The 25578-nt window shown below is 44.6% G+C and overlaps 1 protein-coding gene across 2 annotated transcripts in view; it reads left to right on the top strand.

Annotated features, from left to right (window-relative positions):
• The window catches only part of ADGRG4 (adhesion G protein-coupled receptor G4), a 1454718-nt gene that overhangs the window by 414366 nt on the left and 1014774 nt on the right, over positions 1 to 25578 (top strand). The window lies entirely within an intron of this gene.

The raw sequence follows: 25578 nt of genomic DNA, 5'->3' as shown, positions 1-25578 counted from the left end.
TCTGGCCCCGGAACGCGCTCAATGGCCCCCTTGGCCAAAAGGGCCGTAACTTCCTCATGCAGAAGTCGCAAATGATCCCCCGATACATGGTGGTTCTGCGGTGGCATGGCTGGAGGAGTCGCCTCGAAGGGGAGGGAGTAGCCCCTTCGGACGATCTGCAGCACCCACCTGTCCGACGTGACAGTGCGCCAGTGGGAGTGGTGATGGCGAACCCTGCCACCCACTGGCGTCACATGGGCCTGAAAGTACGGACTAGGAGGGTTTTGAGGCGGATGCTGCGGGGAAGGTGTGGACTGACCTCACCATTGTCCCCGACCGCCGCCACAGCGGTTTCCACGGCCGCCACCACGTTGGGTATGACCCTGCGGAGCGTGGCGGGCAGCACGTGTGGGTACACCCCTTCTGTGGCCACAATAGGAGTGAAAGGCAGCCGATTGCTGGCGTGGGGCCGAGAGGCCCAAGGACTTGGCCGTAGCCCTGGAGTCCTTAAAACGCTCAAGCGCATGGTCTGCCTTGTCGCCAAAAAGGTGACGGCCATCAAACGGCAAGTCCATCAGTGTGTTCTGGACATCGGCCGAGAAATTGGCTGACCTCAACCAGGCGTGGAGTCTGACCGCCACCGTCGTTGCCATCGCTCTACCCAGTGAGTTGGTGGTATCCAGTCCACACCGGATAGAATATCTGGCTGCATCCCGACCTTCCACAAGGGCTTGGCCGAGTTTGGCCCGTACCTCCAACGGACACTCTGGCAGCACTTCCACGACCGTATCCCACAGAGAGTGGGTGTAGCGGCCCAAGAGGCATGCAGTGTTGGAAGACCGCAGTCCCAGACTAAGGGAGGAGAAGATCTTTTTGCCATACTGCTCATACCTACAGAGCCGACAGGAATGCGGTCTGGGAATTGGAGGCCTGGATGACCAGGCTCTCAGGGGTGGGGTGGGTGGACAGGAAACATGGGTCACCCGGGGCCGGGTGGTGGTGTCTGGCCACGTTCCTATCTACGGGCAAACCCGTAGCGGGCTTGGACCAAGTGCCCTAAAGAACGTCAGTTAAGGCCTCGTTAAACGGCAGCAGAGGCTCGGCTGAGCATGACTGCGGCTTAAGGACCTCGGTGAGGAGGTTAGTCCTCACGGCCGCGACGGGGATCTCAAGGCCCAAGGCCTTGGCTGCCCTCATCAACACCACACTATAGGTTGCCCCCTCCTCCGTAGCCACGCTAGGAGGGGAGACAAAGCCAGTGTCAGGCGAGGTGTCTAAACCACTGGCTTCCCCAAGTTCACCTGCCCAGTCCTCATAAGACTGGCACTCACGTGTCAGAGGGTCCTCAGACCCCTCCCAATCCTCCTCATCACCCATCACCTGGTACTCAGGGTCAGCAAAGGATGGGGCCGGTTCATGGAAAGTGAACTCACCGAACGGCGTCTGAATCGGCGCAGAGCGGCGCCGTTCCAGCGCCGGAACCGGGTTGAGGGAGGCGTCGGGGACGGTGCAACCACGAGGACGGCGCCGGGGGTGACACCTGTGGGGTTGGCGCCGGGAGGTCGTTAAGTCCACCAGCGACGACCCGGATCCGGAACCGGATCCAGCGGGGCCCGAAGGCGCCGGCGGCGTCGGAGCCGAAGGACCCAACGGCGTCGGGCCGAAGCCCCCGACCCGCTAGGACCCCCAGACGGGACCGCTGGGCCCGAAGGCGCCCTGGAACCCGTCGGGGGAGAGAGGGACCTCATGGCCATGAGGAACCGCTCGACTCCCCCGGCGTCGCGTTAGGCCCAGGGACCGGAGGGTATGACGCCGGACGCGATGCCTGCGACTCCGACGGAGCCGCGTGGGCGGTGCCACCTGAACCCCCCGCCGCGTCGCGTGAGTGTCGGGGGAGTCGGAAGAGCGATGACGTCTCTTCGACTTCTTGTGCTTACCTGACGACTTCGACCCAGAGGAGTGATGTCGACTCCCGGAGCTATGATGGCTCCGCTCCCGCGACCGGTCCCTCGACCTCCGTCCGGACCGGGACCTCTCTCGGCGCGGGGCCGACTGCCGGAGTTCGAGTCGCTTATGGGACCGCTCCCGTCTAGCTTTCGAAGTAAGGGCCCGGCAGTCAAGGCAGGTCTTGTCGTCGTGGTCAACGCCGAGACAGTGGAGACACCGACGGTAAGGATCCGTGACCGACATCAGTCGGTCGCAATCTTCAAAGGGCTTGAAACCAGGCATCCCTATCGGCACCGATCGGAGTCAAAGACTCGAAAAAGGATGATCAAAAGATCAAAAAAGAGTTAGTCAAAAAGTGACTAAGGTACCACTTTTTCCGGATCTGCGCTGCTGGTGCGGAAAAAAGAAGAACTGACGTCAGCACGCGGAGGCGGCGTCTAAGTACTCCGACGACGTCATCACGGCGCCCATGACGCCGACGACGGACGCGGAGCCGCAGATGACGCCTACTGACGCGCAAGGGTACTGCTACGCAAACATTTCCGGATCCAGTCTGATGCCTGGGGATATTCTAAGGTAAGGAATCTATCACTAACGTGTCTCTTTCAGATATATATTACAGTTATCAAGATCACACTGACAAAGCAACAGCCACAGTAGTATATGGTAAATTTCACGATATGTGGGGTGGCGAGCCACCTTCACAAACCAGCATTGCAGCAGCTAGGCAGTCTGGTGCTCGACACCAGCATTTCGGCTTTGGCTATATTACACATAATTTTAACAAAATCAAAATATCTTGTGTAACACCAGATATAAAGAAGACAATTTGTCTGCCGTTGGCTGCCAGTCTTTTTGCTAATGCTTTTTTTTGTAATGTTTTGGTGTATCTTAATTAGAAACATATAAGAAGCGTTGAAAAGATAAGTAACAAGCATTTGCAATGCAATAGGTCTCGCATTAGGAAAGTTTGAGCTATTGGTATTGTAAATGGCAAAGTTTTTATTTATGTTTTTTGTTTTTTTTAAATACCTAAATTAATAGCTTTGTCATTTACAATGCCAATAGTTATAACTTTCGCAAATGTGATACCTATAGCATTTGTAATGCAATATGTTTTGTATTTACATGACTTAGATGTATTGATATTACAAATAACAATGGCGTTTAATTTTTTTAAATAACTAATACTTAAATAAAAGTTATTGTAATTTATAATGGCAATAGCTTAAACTTTTCTAAAGAACTTTTGTGAAATTATGTTCAGTGTATCAGAGAGCGCAATAATACGAGATCAGTGTGAGATCCTGAACACACCTGCTGCCAAGATGGATACCGCCCAGGCTCTCTGTGACTCCATCCACAAATGTGTGAGGGGGGTCTCAGTGTGGGGAGCTCTAACCAGCTGAGGACAACCAGCAACAAGACTGGGCTAATACCAGATATTCGGCCTCTCACACCATGTCCTATTCCCACAAAAACCTTACATTTAGATTTAATCTGAGGGTGGGAACGGGGGTGCTCTTTCACTGTGCCTGGGCCAACCCTCAGTCTTTTTGCTGAGAAGAATTTGGGAGGCCTTGTCCTTTTTTAAAGCTTTGACAATCTAGCTCTTCACTGGGACCCCTTCTGGGGTGCCCCAGCATTTTACATAAAAGTAATGACATAACTTGGGGTTGCAACATCACTCACAGTTGTCAGAGCTTGGAGATTCCCTCCAAGTGGTTATTACAACTGCATTTGTTTATACATAATATACAACATAGCCACATTCTGTTTACACTGCTTAAGTGTCTAAGCTCTCGTTTCTGTAGCAGGATGAGAACTCAAGCTCAAACATGACAGCAAAAAGTAGGTACTTCAAAAGCAGAACATGTGGACTTCTAAAACAAGCATATCGTAGCGCATTAATAAGATACAATCCACAGTCATCTAGAAACATCCTCAAACTGAGTCTCGGCTGTCCATGCATACGAACAATTGATTCTTCCAACTCTCACATTTTAGGGTGCCTCGGGAGAAGCTTCAATAGGTTAAACTACCAACCTGTGGGCACCAATATGTAAATTTCTTAACCTCTATTAATAATTCACAACATTTTCTCCACACGCCCTTAAATATGAGGCTGATACTAACCTCGGGGCCAAGCATGACAGCAGGATCTGTGATTGTTGACATAACTTAAGCGCGTGCTGCAGTCCGCCGCCGGCCTGCGACCAGGAAGTCAGGCAGGCCGGGCGGGACAACCGGAAACAGGAAGTAGGAGGGCGGGAGCCTACCCCGCCTCCCACGGAAGAGCCGCGATTGTTTGGAGCACCGGAGCAGGCAGGAGCCTACCCTGCGCCCCGGTGCCGAAGAAGGGAGGAAGAGTCCTGCTGCCGGTGAGAGCCGCTGCACCAAGGAAGCCAGTGAGTGGGGCTTCGCCTTGTTGCTGGGCTGCGAGGGCGGGGGGCATGTGTGTGTGTGTGAGCGTGCGTGTGTGTGTGTATGTGTCTTGGAGTCTGTGTGTATGCGTGTGTGTGTGTGTGACTGTGGGGGGGGGAGGGGGTTGCCTGTCTGGGTGCCTGCGTGTCTGTGTAAGTGTAAGTGCGTGTGCGCGTGTGTGTGCATGCATGCGCATTAGGCTGACTTGCTGGGAGTATGGGAGGGAAGTGCACTGCGCGGCGCAGGACGGAACGTGCGCGTTCGCGCACCCAAATCTGTCTTCAAAAGCTCGTAACAGTTTCTTGTCCTCATTCCCCCGAGTCAGATAACTATAAGTCTCCAACCCTGGACGTATCCTTCGGATGCGAATTCCAGGGCGAGACCTAAAAAGGGAGACTAGCAAAGACAGATATAGAAGGTAGTACAGAGAGGTAGCTAGCAAGATAGATATATAGATAGATAGATAGATAGATAGACAGATAGATAGATAGATAGATAGACAGATAGATAGATTGATCAATCAATCAGAAAATTGAACTAAAAAAACGGCACAGCTAAAATCTGTAATATAAAATGTAAATGTCTATATAAGCACAACATACAAGTAATGTAGAAAGCTATACAAGTATTGTATACATTGTAAATTGGTTTACAAATATAACTCCGCAATTAAAAAACATTCTAGGATGGCTTACAGGAATTCAGTTAAAAAGTACTTTATTATACACATCCTAAAAAAATAAATGGCAACTTTACGAAGAACAGCATCAAATAGACACAATATTAGTATGTTGTGAAATAGCAACAGTCAGATAAAAAGGGCACTTCAAAAGGAATTTACAATACCATCAGCAGGAGACAGGAATCAATAAAGCTGGAATATGCCCTGTGATCAGCATGTAGAGCTGGTAGAAAGCATCCTGCCATCTCATCATACTCTACAGTTAAAGGCAACACCAATGTAATAAAGTAAACATAAAAACACTGGATCTGAAGAGAACTGTCTTGTGTGCTGGTGTGCACCCTTGTGAAAGAGCAGAATGCAGTCACTCAGTGAAGTTATCCAGTGGCTGAAGTGGGCTGACCTCCTGCCCCATACTGTATGCTGTAGTAGGGGGATGGAAGCAAAATGGGAATGACACACCAACATACCAATGGATGTAGGCAGTGGGCTGAAAGGTTGTTTAGATAGGTATATTATCCATATATTTAAAAAAAAAAAAAGTTCTTAGATATCACCAGACCTAACAAGTGTTAGTATCTAGCTCAACTTGCCATTTCTGATTGATGTCTGTCGGATCTTCGTCCATGTAGCTCACTGCTAACAGAGGTGAAGAACTAGGCCCAAAAATATTCTTCATATTTCACAAATTTGGATTAGTGCTGTCATCTTCTCCATGGTGTTCATCTGACACATTTATGTCCACGATCAAGAAATGGAGATAGTGACTGCTAAATCTGTGCTATGGGGAGCAGTAGTGCTAACAACATAGCTTACTAACAAGTGACAGCTGTGGATATTCTCTCTTGTGGCCCATGGATCTAATTACCAATATTAAAGGGTCTAAGAAGAGGGACAGACCTGTAATAACCCTAAGGAGAATTATCAACTCAGTCCAGAAGACCTGAATTTGAGGACAGGACCTCCACATGTTCCCAGGACCCCCAGCTGCGTGCACATGTTCCTTTTAGGCCAAATCCCTTCAAGTGTCTATCAGATCAATGTTGAATTTGCCCTTAACCACTCTGAGGTCATGTAACAATGTATATGGATTTTATAAGCATTTTATTTATATTGCCCACATTTGGATGTGCGGGTGAATTTCCTCCAAAGAACAGACAAAGGGCCAGGTGTACGACCATTGGATTTTGTGAGTCGCAAATTGCTGCAAATTGTGAGTCGGAATTTGCGAGTCGCAAAATCCAATGTACAACAGTGTGTCAGACACTGCTTGCGATTCCCAATGGGGTTGCAAATTGCATGCCTCATGAATAATAATGAGGCTGTCGCAATTTGCGACCCCTTTGGGAATGGCTGGCTCTCCCAGGGAAGTTGGCCAGCTGGGGTCAGCAGACCACCATGTCTGGTTCTGCTTTTTGTTTTTTTTAATGCAGCCCGTTTTCCTTAAAGAAAAATGGGATGCATTTAAAAAATAAAAATGAAACATTTCAGTTACATTTTTTAAGGGCAGGCAGTGGTCCCTGGGACCATTGCCTGCTCTTAAAAAATATGTGTGCATCCATTCCCAAAAAGAAAGGGGTCCCCTGGGGACCCCTTCCAGTTTGCGAGTGCTTTACCACCCTTCTGAGAAGGGTGGTAAACTGCGAGTGTTTTTGCAACCGCAATTGTGGCCGCAAAACATTCATACATAGGTTATGGACTCGCTATTAGGAAGGGACGCCTTGGCATGCCCCTTCCTAATAGTGAGTCACTAACCTTATTGATTAGCAACTCGCAATAGGGTAAGTACATTGGGCTGACCTATTTTGCAGACACAAAGGGGCCAAAATCCCCTTTGCGACCGCAACCTAGTGGCCTCTGATATGGGCACCCTTAGTTTCCCTTCTCCATTTATCTTTTAGCTGTGGGAGCATTTGAAAACCATGGATGAAACCCCTCTATACAATAAAGGGACATCTTATCAGAGTGGTCCTCTTTAAAGGATAAATCTTTCTCTTTAGCATTTTGGTGCTGACATGCAATGCTGCAACTGATACATGCAGAAAGTATATCCTGATGGGTAAATGGAAAAGCTCATTCCATCTGTCAATGTCCCTCTATTATATATGGCTCTAACTCAAATGCTGTCTCTCTTTTCATAGCTCAACAACCTACTCTTGTCGGCCAGCAAGTGCCAATGATTTAATCTGAAAGAGTAGACAACCTATGTTTAATAAATCTGGGTTGGTGGAATAAGATGGGGCCATATTCTGTCCAATCTGGATACTAAAATGTTTGCAAAAGTTTTAACATCTCAATTTAACACTGCGATTGTTTTATATGAGCTGCATTCATAGGTGCTTTTGCCTACTTTCAGGAGAAATGACAATGTAAATGCCATCATAGAATGGGAGACAGAACGAGAGATCAAAAAAGTTAAAAGCTTTTATGAGAAGTTAAGCAAGAATCTCATTGAAAGCCTTATAGAAAGTGGAAAAAAGCCACCTGGGGGCAGGGCATTATATTAAGGCCGAGCTCAAATCTCTCCTCACTCCAGCTCCAAGGTTAATGGCTCATCCAAAAAAGCCTTCACTTCCACTTCAGTAGAGGGAACATAATATTTGACAAAAACCAGTGCTGTTCATTGGAGATGCCTCCCGCGAAGCAATCTAACTGAGAACAGAACATCATAAATGACGATCATCATGCTTGTGTCAAAGTATAGGATGCCATTCAATACTCTTAATTGTTGTGTAAGGCTATGTATATATGGCTCTTATGTTTCCTATAAGATAATAATCCATCTGCTTTATTGCCTTCTCAAAATACCGCTGTTGGATACAAAGCCATTTGCTTGCGCTAGCTTTCGTTAATAACCCCTCTAATACGCCTCTTACATTGTGCAAATGCACTGCGTGTTTTACGTCAACAGTCCACCTTATGTTTTTTAGTGAAATTAGATATTTGCTACTCCAAGTCAAGCTAACATGAGATAAGCAGGCAGTAAGTGAAATGTATTTACAATGAAGGACCGGTTTTGCAGTATCCAAATCCATGTTCGGAGTTACTTAGGAGCCATATGTATGAAATATTTTTGCCATTGCAACAGATTCACAAGATCGGGCTGTTTGCGGCGGTAACAATGCTTTTCTTGATGTGCAAACATCCAAACTGCAATTCTCCAGTATCGCAGTTTGGGTTAGAAATTGCTATTTGGAAAGGGCGTGTTTAGGGTGTTCCTTATAAATATCGGTTTCTAGTGTTAAGCATCAATGTTTAGCTATAGAAATGCAGTTGCAAAACCTTGATATTTTACCACCAACTCAAACTTTGTGTTAATGGATTGCCAAATGGTAAGAGATCTCAAAAGGGCCCCTTCCCCTTTGTGAATGTTGGAAAAATATTTTTTAAGAACAGGCATTGGTCCCATGGAAGACTGCCTGCTCTTAAAAAACGAAAACAAAAGTTTTTTTTTTGTTGAATTGCATCCCATTTCACTGTAATGAAAATGGGTTGCATTTCAACCCAACAAAAAAAACTTTATTCAAGAATATTCACAGACATGGGGGTCTGCTGACCTTAGCAGGCCACCATCCCTGTGATGGCAGGCATTCTTAAAGGGTGACCTAACTTATTGATATTCATGAGGGAGGTCTCCTTGCAATCCACTGGGAACCACAAGTATAAAACAACAGGTGTCATACATTAGGGATAGCGATTTCCAAACAGCTAATTGAATAAACTAGCTATTTAGAAATCGCTACTCCTAATCCTTGAACATCTGGCCCTTAATCATCTGCATTTCAATAAATAGTGTAGAATGGTATCTGCTATTGTCAGGACGCGCCAACCTTGTGTGCAGGATCCAATGAGAGTGATAGTCTTTTCCGTCTATCATCAGCCCCACCAGTGACCACATACTCTGGAATGTGAGGGCCAGTAGTAGAAGTGGGGAATGGGGAAATGGAAAAGATAGAAAACAGAAACAAAGGACTGCGCCAATCTAACACATCACTTCTATCACTTCTGTTGGCCAAAAATGGCTGCAGGATCTAGTCACTATCTACAGGACAAGAGATATATTAAGTAACTTGTTATTTGGGGTTATACACTTACTTTTAATGGATATGCTTTAGCAATATCTCTGTGTAACTGACTCTCTGTTACATTTATATAAAACTGGCAATTCCTGAGAACTAAAAAAACAAAGGATGAGAACCACAAATATATATCTGTACTCTAATATTTCTTCCAAAGATTGGAATAGGACCATCAGGCTTCATCACTAACCACTCTTTTCAGAAGATGAGTTATAGTTTCTACTTGACTTTTCTGGAATTTCAGGACAAGCAACTATATTAACATCTTGTCATTCCCTATACTTAGCAATTTGTATGTGCATGGTAAAGTTCTAATACCGTATGCATAATATTCATATATACATATGCAACATAGTCTGATCTAAGAATCCGTCCCATTCCAACACAGCAACCATTCCTTAGGATAAAGCAACAACCCAAGTCTTAGATGAGTCCATATAACTGTTTGAGAAAATTAGTACATTTTCACTTTCACCAACAATGGAACTTTTCAAAATACTTCTTTGTGTTCCAAATGTCTAGCAATGCGAATTTTCAGGAAGCAGTCATTCTTGACAAGGAAAACAATCTGTCTACCAGTTCCTGGCTGCAGCAACATTGTGTCACTATGAACCACAAGGAAAGTTATAGTTGATAATCCAAGATGATTGTCATCTTGCGAGAATATGTGAGAGTTGGTTGCCTGCTAGGAATCGTACTCCTTTGCCAGAATGCTGCGGTATAGGGCATTCACCGGCGGACTGGGCAGGCTGGTAGGTCCCCAGGAATCGGCAGGTGGGGATCAACTCCCCCCCCTCTCTAGACCGCAATCCACCTACGAAGCCCTATTCCACTTCGGGAAGGGTTTGAGTTCGAGCACACGTATAAGACGTGTCTCTTTCGAATACTTCCATAATCCTCAATGAAGGAACGGTAGGAGAACAGGGCGTCTCTTTCCCTACTCCTCCCTTTTGAGCACTCACACTCATGGTCCTGATGAAGCGCTCTGGGATCTATTAGGAACCATCTTACAGCGCGAAACATGTCGACCTTTCCCCTGTAGACACCACACCACATTACCACTACGGGTTGAGAGTAGTGGGATTCTATTTGTTTTTTTACCGACTCTATCAGCATAATTAGCAACTCCATTCCCATATTGATTTTAGCCTAACCCCGATGAGCCTGGAATAAAAACTAATTAGGTCACCAACAGGTTATTTTACCATCCCTCACACTTATCACTTGGCCCACACACCCATATGCACAACTGCGGCGACTCCTAAAAGATCTCCACCAAAGCGCCCTTTTTGAGGGCCCGTGAGGGACTGCAGCTCCACCCCCACGAGGAGCAGTGCCCAATGATGATGCTTTACACTCGGAGGGGTGTGTGAGGGCACAACATACACAGGAGTACCACTCCTCACCCTGACACACTCACTCCTTCCCTTTGGAGACACCACACCCTTACTTGCAACCATAATAGGCTGCAACCCTCTCTTTTCTCTTCTTTCTTTTAGGAACTGTTACCACCTTTAGTATTTCGGCATTCCCTCACATGTGCAACCACAGTCCAGATAGTGCCGCCACCCTGACATAACCACCAACCTTGCCTTCGCTGAAAGAAACCTTGCCTGAGCAGGTATGGTATACTGTTCCCCGTGCTCTAGCCACACCAATCACCAAGCAGTATTTCTAGCTGCACTTCCATGAAAGCTATAGAGGCCCTTAAAAATATGTCAAGGAATGCTAGTTTGTTTATCATCCACACCCTGTTTTGAGAAGTTACAGAGGAAAAATCTAATTTGACAACTGTAGGGGCAGGTTCATAATACACTTTGGTGCCAGTGTCTGTATCTAAACCCCTATTAAGGATACCTCTCTGTATTATGAAAAAATAATTCTAGTGTGGAATCCAGCTATATTAGACAAAAATATGTAAACTTGAGCACTGTCATGTTGAATATGACATGCAAGATTTCGTATCCCATTTAATCAACCCAGAGTTGCATCTTGTTGGAATTGACCATCTTTTCATGGTGTTCCCACAGATATTTTGCCTTCACTAACCCATTTTTGTTGGCATTAGGACTTTGCGCACCTTAGTCCCACTAACCAATAGTAAAGTACTTGTGCCCTTCCTTCCAAACATGGTAACATTGGTAAACCCTTGATTTGTATATTTCATTTCCATATAAGTCCCTTCTATATGGCACTGGATATACGCAGGACCTGTAAAATTAATTCTACAAGTGCCCTGCAGCACTTATTGTGCCTCTGACTAAAATAGCAGTGTGAAACATCTCTCAGGCATGCCTCTGCAGACTGTATTGAAGTTCCGCTGTTTACAAAGGTGGTGTCCCCCAAGCACAGGCTGGCCTGGGTGTAAAAGTGGCACCCTTAGAACCTCACATTAGAACACTGCTGGACCTATGGAAACTCAGAAGAAGGATTGCCCTGTTGTCTGACGCCTAAAGGAAGGAAGACTTGGCTGCAGTTTTTTCAGCGGGTGCTTTGGGGCTACACGCACCATCACCCTCAGGGCCCCCGGAGGCAGTATTTGGAGACTAAGCCCACTTGCTCTCTCTCAGCACTTCAGAGCACTTTTGTGTGCCCAGCAGAACAGGATGCATGCAGGCCGAACCCCGGCAAAGTTCAGGCCCAGAGTGGGCCAGTCCTGAGCCCGTTAGAGCAAGGAAGAGCTCCAGGGCAGGGAAATCCTTTACATGGCGTCACAGCAGCCAGCACTGTGTACCTGTGTGGACTTAAGGTAAACTGCATTTCCCTGCTTGGATTTTGGCACTGTGCTTATCTGTAGGCCCGAAGGAGCTGGTACAGTCTTCAGGAAGGGAGGTTTCCGTGGCTGCTTGCGCCATGTTGCTCATGGGTCAGAAGATTACCTGAGGAAGCATTGTTTCTGTTTTGTATGGACTTTGTTTTTTGTGTCCGAGTATTGCCCCATTGTTTTCGGCCCCATTGCAGAAGACCTGTGGTGGGATCTTAGTCATGTGTTTTTCCCTGTTTTCTCTGGTTTTATGCCACACCAGCAACACTCATCAATGCTCATTTGACTTGTGCACCTGTGGTGCCTCTGGGGTGAGGTCTACTATTATTGCTATGTCTGTGGTTCCTCTCAGGGGCAGGGCTTTGAGCCCTTGTGTGCTTACCTTTTAGTAGAAGGATGTCCCTTTGCCCCATAGTGGCAGCGTCCTCACAGGGGCCCAGGACTGTCCTTCCATCATCTCCTATTCGACCTCGGGTGTGGCAGGCCTCAAAAATAAGATCCTGTTTGCTTAAAGAGTTAGGTCTGCGCGGAAACCAATCTATATCTCTGACTTCTTGCCCTGTGAAGGACTCTAAAGACATTCATGCTTGTGAGAGTGGACATGCCCAGGAAGTCTTCTCCCAGTTCTGATCGCCACAAGAGGGTCATAACAATTTACATTCATCATGGCCGCTGCTTGTCCCCTCCTGATCCTACTCAGCTGGTGGAGAAAAAGAAAAAAGTCTCTGTGGAGCAAAAAAAAAAGATCACTGTGGGGGGTAAAGGGAATACGTCTGATGAGGTCTTGCACCACACGGGAATCTGGTCCCAGATTAGCAGAGAGGATTTACCTACTCTGTCAGCTGTCATAGTATCAAGTGTGGAATCATCGCTAACTCATTTTTTTGGTAAAGTAAAAGCTCTGGTGAAGAATGTTATACTTACCCTAACAGAGAAAATGTCTTTGATCAAGTTTAAATTGACGAAGATCACCCCAGAGAGTCACATCCGCCACCCTACCAGTGTGGGGTCTGATATGGGCAGACGGGCAGTTAGACATCCACATTTGTCCTCCCAAGGGTCATTGGCCCACTCACCCAAAACAGGAGAGCTCTACACAGCCACTATTGCAGACACTTCACATCGCACAAGGTTCCACATTCCCATGAGGAATCATAGTCAACAATATTAGCCAGCTGGACAGTATTACTCTTTCACAACCTTAAGATCTCACTAACTGATTGACGACCTCTAGATGTAGACCACAATTGCCACCTGAATCAACCCCACTAGTTGCAATCCTGACGGGGTGCCACCCATGGGATAGGAAGTGAGTGAATCTGTGTGATCTGAAGAATAAAGTAACACATTGGTTTAATACTCTGCAGAGGTTTGGGGGACACTTAGTCAAACATATCTTAGTGGTTAGAAGAGCTGAATGGGGTTGCAGGGGGGGGAAACACAGGAGGGTGACTGCATCATCGTTAATTTTGACCAACCTCTCTGGGACAAGCAGTTCCTTAGCCAGGCTGTGCCAAACAGCCCTCCAATAGCAGGTATTCCCCTTAGGTTACTTTTACACCCCCTTTCAGGGTTCCTGAGAGGGTTAACAGGATTCCGCCGAGCCATCTCTGGATTCCCAGAAATGGGGATAGTCTATCCCACTTCAGAAAAGATTCAGTCCATTAAGCTCTTTCAAATGCAACAACTGACTATCAATCTCCAGTGAAACCATATCCCTGATCCAGGGCCCAGTTGAGGGCTTATCATTGAGTTTATCCCCACAGACTTCCCCATGAAGGATGCTCATTTTAACAATGTGAGTTGGAACATGGTAGGCTTAGCTAATAAGCAATTGGATGTTATGTGGCTGAGCTTTTTAAAGGTACATAATACCATGGGGCTGTAAGAGACTTGGGACACTGGTATGAACTTTTATTTAGATTATTTCTCTTTTTGCTTGCGAGCCACCCAGTTGGTCAGAAGTAGAGCCAGGGGTGGTTTAATCACTTTGATTTCTCTGTATATCGCCTGTAAAATGGCCCAGGTTTAAACGGGCTATCAGCTTCTCCTGACAATTACCCCAATATATATATCCTCACCCAGTCTTTTAGGTATACATTTTTACATCTCTCATTGTCAGGATACCCCCAAATGAACATCTGACGGTCCTTACTTTGTTTTTGGCTGATTTTATGGATAAGCAACGCACTCCTCCTGGGATGATTGTGTTGGGTATTTTAACATCCACTTATACCCTGAGCCTTGTTTAAGGGAATTGCTCCCAGAGGGTAACCTACATTTTGAACAGACAGGGCCTTGCGAACATTTAGGCATCATTATGGCCGACAACAATTTGCAACTTTTAAATTGCATCAAAAATGGTACTAGCTCGGAGTTTGATGTCCCTACATTTAAATGAATGAATGAATGAATTTTTTATTTATAAAGCACCTGGTTACTCCAAGGGAGTGTCCCCGTGCTTGGCAGAATCAGGGCCTGGCGAGTCAGGTGCAAGTGGGCTTCTAACTCTGTCTAAAGAGCCAGGTCTTCAGGTTTTTCCGGAAACTGGCCTCAGACTGTTCAAGTCTTAGGTTAATTGGCATTGAGTTCCAGAGCTTAGCTGCACGCAGCCCAGAAGAGCAGCCCCACAGTCTTGCACGGCTTACTTTGGGGAGTAATATCAGCTCTCCTTCTCCAGATTTGAGTTTTCTGGAGGGAGTGTGAGCCTTGTTCAAGGGGAAAAGATAGCAGGGAACCCGACGATACATTATCTTAGGTGTGAAACACAGGGCTTTCTACTCAATTCTGTGTTATTTCCCTACCACCAGCACCTCTGTTTTCTCTGCATTCAACTTCAGGCAGCTGGCCTGCATCCTTGTCGCTAGGTCAGCAAGGCGTAGTTTAAAATTGGCTGCGGCACTATCATCATCGTTAGCTAGTGAGATAATAAGCTGAGTGTCATCAGCATGTGACACCATCTTCACCCCATGGCCTTGGATAACATCGGCCAGTAGGTGTAGGTAGAGATTAAAAGAGTAGGCCTCAGTGCCGACCCCTGAGGCACCCCCACTGTAACGGGATGATGTCCGAGGTGTATGGCTTCTAGATGACCTGAAACAAGCACTTATGTAGAAAGTATGCAATCCAATCAAAGGCTCTACCCTTAATACCACAGTTGATCCATTAACACAGTGTACAAGACTGTATCGAAAGCTGCGCTGAGAGCTAGCATGATGAGAGTCCCTGATTTACCTTCGTCAGCAATTCTATGTAGTGTCCTAGAAGCCAGAAGCAGGGCCGATTCTGTACTATACTGTGGCCTGAAACCTGATTGGGTCTTGTGAAGGATGTTCTTCTCTGTGACGAACTGTCAATTGTGAAATGATGTGCATTTAAGCCAGTTTAGCCACAAAAGGGAGGAGAGAAATGGGGCGAAAGTTTTCTGGTTTAGAGGGATCACAGAAGGTTTTTTTAGGAGCGGGATCACCATGGCATGTTTCCGCTCAACATTTGTTGGGCGAGGTTATAATTCTACAGTTGATTATGTTCTGCTCTCCCCCAACCTCATTTATCTTGCTATAGAGTATTGTTACAACGTGGAGCCAATTCAGTGAGGTTAATACTCTGTGTTTGGCTTTTAAAATGGGCTTGGTGAGGCGGGACCTCTAGTCAGTAGAACAGACACAAAGACTGAAATGGTCCAATGTGGTCCCATCAAATATTAAATCCAATTTAGATATATTTGTGGTCAGGACATTTATATTTGCTTGGGGACTACCTCTACACCTGATGGTATTTTGCTTGCTTTCTTTAGAATATGCAAGTTTATTCAGGGGACCCTCAATCTAGGGAAGAACAAGTCGGCAGTCCCTGTATCTGGATCCAAATGGTTTGATCCCACCTGCTCCCAAGCCTACCACAGTTTCCTTATAGCTTTGTAATAAAAAACACATAATACCAAGGATGTCACATTGTGTAGAAAAATTCACAAGTCCACAGTAGACAGTAGGAAAATGTTTTTTCAGTCTAATGCGTGGGATCAACTCCTTCAGGTTAATGTCCTGAAGAATAATGTCCATTTTTAGGAGACAGTTAATTACTCCTATTTCACAGGGGCTGCTGATGACTGGATGGAGTGTCATCTTTATCCTGAATCCTGGGAGGAGCATTTCCCGGGGATTTATAGGTTGATACTGGTTGAAGACCAAGGGTCCAATTTGGTGATAGAGGTGGACAAATCAAAGTTGGTTTTCCAAGAAGGGGAACCTAATGTGGCCAATGGTGATATGTATAAAAATAAAGCTCCAGGTCCGGATGAGTCACCGGCCAATTTCTTCAAAACTGATCCTGAGAAATGGGCCAACATTTTTACCAAAGTGCTGAATGGTGCAGTGACGGATGATATCCCACTATCCTGACCCAGGACTATTATTGTATTGATCTTTGAAAAGGGGGCAAGAAATGATCCATGCTGTTATTGATCCGATAGATTCTGTAGTTAAGATCAAGGGGCCAGTCATTCTTTCTAGGTTCACTGCTTGGCTGGACGTAAATAAAACCCCGAGCGACCTGTGATATGGTTTTCGTGTGGGTAGAAGTACGCTGGAGTAATTTTCAAATTTACAGCTGATTATCGATAAATATACCTTTGCCAAAAAGAGCCAACTGCATTTGACATTTATGGACATTTTATCAGCCTTCGATATGGTCAATAGGAGTAAAGTATGGTCCATTTTGCTAAACATGGGTCTAGACATAGATATAGTGAACCTCCTGCACGATTTGCACAATGAAGATATAACCAAGATGGAAATACCACAGCTCCCTTTAAGGTTCTCCACTGTGTCAGGCAGAGATACATATTGGCACCAGTATTATTCAACCTTTATATAAATGATTTGGGGGAGACTCTCTGTGTAGCCTGTCCAGACGCTCCACAAGCAGGTACTTCCAGCATTCCAGCACTTTCGTATGCCAGCGACACAGTCCTATTATCTGGGGCCACTGTCGGCCTTAAAAACATGGTAAACTCCTTTGTCAGCTTTATGAATAGGCTGGATCTATGCACAAATGTTGGAAAATCTCACATTATGGTGGTGAGGAAGGGTGGCAAGGGGCAGAGAGACTATAATTTGGCAGGGGTAGAGATCTCCAGGGTTAATGTTGTCCCCTATTTGGAGGTTTTACTTGATGAGAAGGGCTCTTGGGCGCCTCTTCTAAAAGCTAAAAGTAATCCATTTCCAGGTCAGTGGCCTCTGTGTTTGATTTCGCAAGTGAGCTAGGGGCAATACCTATCATGGCCCTTCTATGAATTTATCAATTGAAATGCATTGCCCTAGCCTCATATAGGAGTAATATCTGGTGCTATAAAAAGACCCCTGATCTCCAAGTTATCAAGACCAAATTCCTGAGATGCCTCTTGGCAGTGCCCCAATCCACAGCTTCTTTTGTGGTCCATGAGGAGTTAGTTGTGGGTTATATATCTGATTTATTGTTAATCCGACCCTTGTTAAAAAAGATTTCAATCTGGATTAACCCTGAATTAGAGCTAAATAGGGTAATTCTGAGGGATTGCATGCCTTTGGATAAAGCTAAACTAATCCCACGGTTGAACTATATCAGACTTACCTGCGGGGAACTTGGTGGCCAGGAAATATTTGACTACCCCGAAAACATAACAAGAGGTAACTTCTAGGGAGTGCAGGGAGCTAGTTAAGTCCTCAGTCTTTGCACATGTTATCGTTTCTACCTATGGGCTTACTGAATTCCATTGTACCTTTGTCAAGGGATCCCCAACATTGCTTTTTGTTGACTCACTGTAGGCTGAACCTACTGCGTTGGCATCTGTTCCTATAGACTGGAACAACGTTGAGAACTTAGACCCATGAAGCTGTGACAAATGTTTGGACAAGGATACTCTTCATTTTGTCCTGTTTTGTGAATTTTATAGTGCACCCGCTGGCACTTAATTTTTCCACTATTAGAAGGGAAGCAATTTACTCAGGCCAGACCTGCCTTAATTTCCACTCAAAATGTGTCTTCTTCTGTTATACCTTAGGTGTTCAATTTTGATAATAACTAGACCATTCAATTTATGCCTGAATGTAGGTACTAAATGAACCACACTTGTTTAGTGGACTTTTAGTTTGGGCACTTTTCTGTATCACGATGCTGATCCTGCATTCACATAGATCAGGATTAGGATATTTCCAGTTTGGTCCTAATGAAGTGCCACAGTTCCTTATGGCATTAAGGCAAGAACCATGTTGACCCTGACTCAAACCTAAAGCACTAAGGAATATTATTTTCCCTCACTGTTTTTCCCTGTTTTTAACAATGACAAGATCCACCACAAGAATAAATAATTTTACGGTGCCTCTAAGTCATTTTTAACTCTCACACTTCCAATCTACACTCATTTATATCTCTTTTTATACAGCACTTTAAAAAAAATCTATGGCAAACATCCCCCTTATTGGTGCCCGTTAGGCAGTGCAGCTCCGGCCTAACAAGGACCTGCCTAATGATGGAGAATGACACCCAATTGGGTGGGTCAGGGCTGTTGCTCCTGATTTTCTAATATCCTTTTGACCTCTTCTATACTTAGGGATGGCATAAAGTGTACTTCCCCTTGTAAAATTTAGGAACGGCATACCGCTTTTTCTTTGTCATTTGGCTGACCTCCTGTTTGAGCTACAGGGACACAACAAGCTTCCAGAGGCCGTTCCTTGCAACTGCCCTCCTGAGCAGTACCAACTGGATCTGCTTGATCGCTGCTGCTGGCCTCCGCTGAAGTGAGTACTAAACCCCAAGGTGTGCCCCCCAGGTCCTGTTGGACCCTTGGAGGTTGTTAGAGTGTACGTCTCCAACTTCAAAACTGTGAGAACTGAACTCCAGGTGAATAACCAGAGGCTGGTGGCTCTTCCCATTGAAAATAACTATCCTGTATATTCTTGTGTACATGTGGGGACTTCACCAAGGCCAACACGAGACCCATATCTGATGAGACAATCCCAACTACACACGCTGGACTTCTCAACCCACAGCTCTCTGCTTCAACCATAAGCATCCCACATTTCCCGCCAGAGTAAAGGTCCAATTGCCAACCAGCTCTACGCACTGATGACAACCATGCCATTAAATTAACGTGCCAAACAAGGCCTGGACCTTCTGCAGTTCTCTGTCAACAAACCCCTCTCCAGATCCAGCCTGCAACCAGTACCAATGACCTTGTTGATGTGCTTCTCGTGTGAAAATGGACTGAGTTAGAAGTTAAAACTATCCTGGTTGTTATTGTTGTTATTGTTATGTGTACTTGTAAAGCGCAACATTCATCCTACCAGGATATCACGGCGCTGCAATATTGAGCAGTAAAACCTAGGGCAGTTTCCTGGGGCTTATTGATTATTCTGATATGGGGAATAATGCAGTTTTTAGTTTTTTCTTAAAGATGGGGTAGGAGTCCGTGAGTCAGAGGTTGATGGGCAGATCATTCCAACATTTAGCAGCAATGTGTGAAAAGGCACGTCCGCCCATCCTGGATAGCTTGATCCGTGTGGTGGCTGCTTAGGCTTGTGAACGTAAGTTCCGTGCTGGAGCATAGAACTTAATTCTATTCCGTAGAATGAAAGGGCCAGTATTGTGTATTGTTTTATGGGCGATGCATAGCATTTTGAACGTGGCTCTTTGCCTCATAGGCAGCCAGTGTAAGGCTCTCAAGCAGCTTGTGGCGGAATCATACTTTCTCTTATTGCAAACAGCTTTAGCTGCAGCATTCTGGACCAGTTGTAGTTTTCTAAATAAGTAGTCCGACATACCAACAAATAGTGAATTGCCATAGTCCAGCCTGCTAACTAGTAGCGACTAGACTAGGATCTGTCTGCATTCCAGTGGGATCCAGGGGAAGACCAGTTTCAACCTTTTTAGTATGGCAAATCCTTTGCCACATATTGAGGTGACATGGCATTTCATCGATAGAGTGGTGTCCATCTGAATTCCTAAGTTTCTAGCAGACGATGTGGGATTAGGTGGAGAACCTAAGGAAATTGGCCACCAGGTGTTATCCCAGAGCTGTTTAGTCCCACCGAAGAGGAGAATTTCTGACTTGTCAGCATTTAGTTTTAAATAAAGGCCATGCATCCAATTGGATAGCTCTGACAGGCAGTTTTGCAGTCTACTTTTGGCGTCATTTTCCCCATTTAGGGTTACCATCAGCTGAGTATCGTCAGCGTAGGAGCAGATATTAATGCCCCATTTCTTGCCAATTGATGCCAATGAGGAGACGTATACATTGAACAATGTTGGGCTCAATGCTGCCCCTTGGGGCACTCCATATTTAATCTTTCGAGGGGTAGACGTAAAGTTGCCTAAACAGATGGACTGGGATCTGTTTGATAGAAAGGACTCCAGCCAATTTAGGGCTTTACCTTGTATTCCTTTTGCGGCAAGCATGTGAATTAACAGTTTATGGGACACAGTATCAAACGCCGCTGATAAATCAAGGAGTATCAGGACGACCGTTTTGCCTTTATCCACTTGCATTCGAATATCGTCCATTACAGCCAGGAGCGTAGTCTCTGTGCTGTTATTTGATCTAAAACCGGTTTGGGAGACATCTAGTAGTTTGTTGGTTTCCAGATAACTTGACAGTTGTTTTGTTACCAGTCTTTCTAAAACCTTGGATAGGAAGGGGAGCCGTGAAATGGGACGATAATTGGCTGGGTCGTTTATGTCCGCGCCCGCCTTTTTTAGTAGTGGGATAACCGCCGAATTTTTCCAAACTTCTGGGAATACAGCTTGCTCCAGGGACTGGTTAAGAACTTTTGTGACTGCTGGGCCAATTATGGGAGTTAGTTGAGAGAAAATATAGTGTGGACAGACATCCCATGGCGAGCCTGATTTAATTTCTGACATGGCTTTGGTGACCTCGTCTTCTGAAAACGGGCCAAAGGTAGAGCAGTTGGCTTGCAAAGTAGAGTCCATCTGATACTCCACAGGGGCCTGGCTGTTATTTGTAAAAGAGGCATATATTTTGTCAATTTTATCACTAAAAAAGTCACTAATTTTTGTGCAATTTTCTTGTGATGGCGTTAAATTAGATGTAAGACTGGGGGGATTGCAAAGTTCTTTTACTATTTTAAAAAGCTCCTTGGACGAGTTTTTATTCTCTAGTATTTTTTGAGAAAAATAGTCTTTCTTTGCTTTGCGTATGGCGGTGTGGTATATTTTCAGTTGATGTTTGTAAGTGGCTCTGTCTTCGGGGTTTCTACTCACTCTCCATTTATGCTCAAGTGTGGTGCATTTTCTTTTTTCAATTTTTAGGTCTGGGCCATACCATTTCTCAGAGGTTTTCGGTTTGGATCGGTTGGTTGCGCGAGTCCGCGAGCAATGGTCTAGTGCTTTCTCTATGTTGCCACGCAATAGACAAATTTCTTCTTCGCATGTCATTTCAGAGTAGAGAATATAAAAGAAATCTTCCTTAAATTTTTCCAAAGAGAATTTACTCCAACATTTAGTAGAGTTAGTCGGCTGAGCTAGCGGTCTTTTAGTCTTTATAGGTAGGTTTACTGTAAAATCTATCCAATAATGGTCCGTCCATGTCAAAGGGGTTATATTTGTAATGTTAGTCTTCGATATGTTAGTAAATATAAGATCTAACATGTGCCCCGCTCTATGTAGTTGCATAATTTCCATGTCTGTGGCCAGTCGTTTAGTTAGGGGATTATCAGATAGATCGAAATGAACATTGAAGTCACCGATGACTATAATGTTTTTATGGTTGAGACAGAATGGAAGGATTTGTTCTAGAAGTTGGGTGCTAAAGTCAATTGTACTATTTGGGGGATTATAGATGATCGCGCATCCGAGGATCACCTGAATATTGATGGAGATGGAGATAATTAAAACTTCGTGTTTGCCTAGTTGTGTGACTGTTTCTTGACGGCATAAAAAGCTATCTTTAAATATCATGGCCACTCCACCTCCTCTCTTAATTGGTCGATTGAGATTAATGATTTTGTACCCATTAGGTAGGGCTGCAGTAATATCCGGGGTATTGTGCTCACCGAGCCAAGTCTCCGTAATGAAAGCAAAATCAGGTTTGCTATCCTGTAATATGTCCCATATTTCAATAGAGTGTTTGGGGAGGGACCTTGCATTGACATAAATACATGTGTAGTCCTGGGTAGGTGTGTCTTCAGATGAGGGTGGCTCCGGGTGGTTACAATTCCATCTACAGTAACGACAGCTAAAGGGGCCCACGGTGTGGGAGGGTTCAACTTTAGCACAAAGGGAATTGTAGGATGGTAAGGGAGTATTAAGATTGAGCAGCTCTCCACGAGAGTATACCAACGCAGATTTGCCTGGTCTATCTGTATCCCTGTATCAAACTCGCTCTCCATTACAGTCAGCCTTAAATTTTGACTTTAGCCCAGTCCAGTGCGACCAGAGTTTGACTTATTTGATTTTTGTTGTTTTGGTGTCATTTGATTTATTAAAGTTTACTCTACTAATTAAATTGGTTTGGGATTTTTCTTGTGTTATACTTTCACGTTTTTTTACTGTTTAAGTGCTGCATAAACACTAAAACATTGCCTCTGAGTTAAGCCTTTCTACTTTGTGGCCGAACTATCAGATGGTTAAGCACAGGTTTATTTAGTTACTTTTCTGGTTCACCCTGACAAGGCTCTCACCCCCCTCAAGTAATAACCCAATTTCGGTCACGTCTCTATTAACTATCTATGTCATGGGACATTCATGAGCGGCATCCATTGTATTCTAGTCACCTAACACAATCAACATTCCTCTGGTAAATTTTGAAAATTGTTGTAAACAAAATTTTAAAAAACTTTTCCTTATCCGTATTTAGGCTGCGTATAAAAAACAGAATTAAGAGTTGGTCATCTATCTTACCATACAGCCCAAAAATCCTGGTCTCCTTATCAACAAAAGTCACTTCTCATTTGTTAGGAGTGTTGGAATGGTATTGTATGGCGAACCAATAAGACTTTCAGTGCGGCCTGTTAGCCTTCAGCAAACAAGTTTCTTGCAACAGAACAGCATCGTTGCCTTTCTTTTGGAGCAATGTCAATAATGCCTTTCCTTTCGTTGCATTGTGCAATATTGGGCTTGCACATTGAAGAGTCACTGATTTAATTAACCTCATCTATAGCTATACACACTTGGCTTAAGGTGACAGAGTTTAAAGAAGTAGTCTCAGTAAAGTAGTCCATTAACATCCCGATTAATGACCCCTAAAAAATATAAAAGGGTAACACAAACATATTCTCTACAAACTGTAAGATCATAACAACTGATTTTACCTATTCCCTTCTGAACATACTATTTCCGTCATTGTGAAAAAAGCAAAGAAGGACGAAAGCAGTTAAAAAACAGTAACAACGGAACCACCCAAAACTGTACCCGTATATCTGGAAACAAACTGAACTCTCAAACAGGATAGCTTCCAGGGCATAGGCATGCCCTAATGAGTTTTCTTATTATGCTCACTGGGGGCAGCAACTTACTAATGAAGAAACACGCCCAATTATTAAAAGAAAAGAATACAGTAACAAACCTACCATCTGTTCCATTACAGTACAAAGAGTGCACACAAATATTCAAGAGTGAAAAGCATCAACTTCACCCATTGTTTTAGGACTCATCGAGCATAGTCTTGTCTTGCTTTATTTGGGCGCGGCAAGATGTACATTAACGTCTTGATGAACTCTGTGTTCACCATTCATTCTGGTCTGGTGCTGTTTAGATTGTGTTTTACATATGTATTCTGAGGTTTGTAGGCTCAGGCTCCGTTGCACTTTTATCAGGGGCTTCACAGATTGTTGCTTTTCCTTAAACGAAAACAGAAACTGAAAAAGGGAACTAAACCCCTCATGTCAGGCAGTGCCTTTTTAGTGATACATACATGTTACAACCAAACTAGGCTTGATGGGATGCCAATATGAGAGCACCGATTCGCCAATTTAGAGATTTGGTGGAACTGGCCAATGCAACAGATTAGAGAATGTCAGGGTTAAGGCTTAGAAAATAAATTTGAATTGTAATGTTAACTGTGTGTGCGAGATCGCTATATTATTTTCAAATTTTATGTTTAGAGCTGTAAGCTGACATTAGTTGTGCTTACAAAAAAGAGAACTGACATTTTCTTACGTCTGAGATTCTAAACGACTGTGCACAATAGTTTAAGCTTCACGGCCATCTGGACCTGCACACATCACACTTGGAAGGATATAACATTGACACATTTGCCTGCTTTGCAACCGCTAGTGTTCCAGCATGATGATATGAAAAGCTGTGCAAGAGATCCTCTGCCACTCTCCATAGAAAACCATTTGAGGAGAAGATGTACAGAGGATTTAGATGTGGGAGACATGAGGACTGGTTGTTAGAGGAACATGATGAAGTATTGCTATCTGACTGCAGACCAGACGGCTTTTTGAAGTATGCAAAGATATTTACATTGCTTGTCATATGAATAGTTAGGGGATTTCAATAACTATCCAGTAAAAACAATAATCATGAGACTGATGCCATATATGTTGATATTAAGTAGGGTGCATTCCTAATCTCAGATGGTGAGAGTAGGAATGCATGCCGCAGAATGCTTGATATATTTTTCATATTAACATTGTTTTATATTATGGTTGCTGAGATTACTGTAATAATTACTGTAAAAAATGTACAAAAGTGGATTATTAGCAGATCAGAGTGTTTACCCTCAGCTAATAATAATACTACAATCACTAATAGGTCCAGTCAAGTCACAGTTGTCAAATCCTGGTCATAGGCTTCGAAGAGGGTCTCGAAGCGGTTGTCCATGGTTTCCCTTTCGACGTCACTGTGAGTTGACAGAAGCTACTAAGTGGATTGAACCAGCAAAGTCAGTCCAATCGGCGAGTTGGTGGTTTGATTCTCGAGTTGAGCCGATTTTCTCCTGGAGGCTTTCTGAAAAACTTTGCAGAAAGTTTCCAAACTTTGAAATCTTGCAATTTCTTGGTTCCTTTGGGGAAAATAAAGATCCAGTAGCACTATCCAACATTCATAGACTCTAGTTTGCCTTTTGAGGGCTAGGAACTTGATTTAACACAATGCACCTGCACAGTCCAGGAAACATCCAGTTGCAACTGGAAAGCTGGGGTGATCCTCTCTTTGGCTTGGCAGGTGACTGCTTCCAGCTCAGTTGTATCTGTCTATGGTCAGGAGGTCCTCTCCTTTTCCTTTGGGTTAGGCACAGTCTTTTCTTGTTGAATTCTTGTGAGTGCAGCAGGTGCAAGCCTTCTGGTGTTCAGTCCGAGGGTCCGGCACAACAGTCCTTCTTCTTTTGTTCCAGGCAGTGTTCTGACGTGTTTTTGCTGTTCTTCCATGTTTATCCTCCATTCTGGGCTGGCAGGAGGGGGCACACCAACCAATAGGGGTAAAGCTACCTCCATCTGTTACGACCACTTCCTGTGAAGTGTGGCATATTTCTAGCCCAGAATGCAACATATCCACATTAATCAATATGGAGACAATCTCTCCTTGGTGCATATATGTCTGTGTAACCCATCTCAGAGGTGTGACTAACTATGACTACACTCCATTTCCAGCCCCTCTTCAAATCTAATCAGGGGGACTGCCATCTGGCTGGGAATCAAGGAAGTGGAGGCTGGCCTGTGTCTTGTGACATCTGTTCTCTTGCCTTTAAACTCCACCTTATCTCCTAC

This window comes from Lissotriton vulgaris, chromosome 4_1 (assembly GCF_964263255.1).
Source record: "Lissotriton vulgaris chromosome 4_1, aLisVul1.2, whole genome shotgun sequence".
NCBI classification, from domain to species: Eukaryota; Metazoa; Chordata; class Amphibia; order Caudata; family Salamandridae; genus Lissotriton; species Lissotriton vulgaris.
This window is presented reverse-complemented; position numbering and strand designations above follow the sequence as displayed.